Consider the following 828-nt stretch of genomic DNA (forward strand, 5'->3'; position numbering starts at 1 on the left):
CTTCTCGCACTTACCTGCAGGGACTGTGTCCTGCCAGAGGAGTTGCCCAGGCTCCTCCATCAGAACCCCTCCCAATGCCAGATTTTGCGCTTGCCAGGGGGTTCTTGAGCCAACCCTACTCAGTTCACCTCCTGTCCTAGCAGGAACAGTGGCTTTTCCTGGCTGGCTTTCACCCCATTCTGACTCTTGTTGTTGGATGTTTCAGCCCAGCCATGGCTCGTCCATACCCACATACAGCTCACACATGGCTCAGAAGGGGATTGAGACCCAGCCTAGTCAGTCCCACATCTACCCTGTTTCTCCATAACACCAGATGGTGCTGGGATCTGAACCGGCCTGGTGCATCCAATCCCAGCCCACACTAGTGCCTCGGGTGACTGCAACTGTTTCCTAGATAGAATGCAGCCCCCATTCCAGCACATACACCCCTTGGTGGGAACCTCATCCAGGCTGTGGCATCCCAGATTGGGACCGTTCCTAGCTGTAAATCACGCACCTGCACGTGGTTGCTCCGAGGACCATTAGGTGCCAGCCTGCTACACAAGCCGGAGCTTATCTTTTACTTGATAGGTGTTCAAAGCTCAGCATTATTAAGGGATTGGAAGTTCTTCAAAGGAAGAGTTACTGGCATTGGGAATCTTTAGGATTGACTCAGATCCCAGAAACAGTGGGGTCACTCTAGAGCTATCTCAGCAGCGATTCAGATGTCCAATACCCCAGAGCTCCCCGGCCGGGCGGCCAGCAGGCTCAGCCTGGCGCCAAATGGCGCACTGGCCGCCCGGGCCCAGCCCGCCATGAGCCATGGGCACATGGCGGACTGGGTTCGGG

The sequence above is a fragment of the Ochotona princeps genome, chromosome 13, assembly GCF_030435755.1.
Source record: "Ochotona princeps isolate mOchPri1 chromosome 13, mOchPri1.hap1, whole genome shotgun sequence".
Classification (NCBI taxonomy): domain Eukaryota; kingdom Metazoa; phylum Chordata; class Mammalia; order Lagomorpha; family Ochotonidae; genus Ochotona; species Ochotona princeps.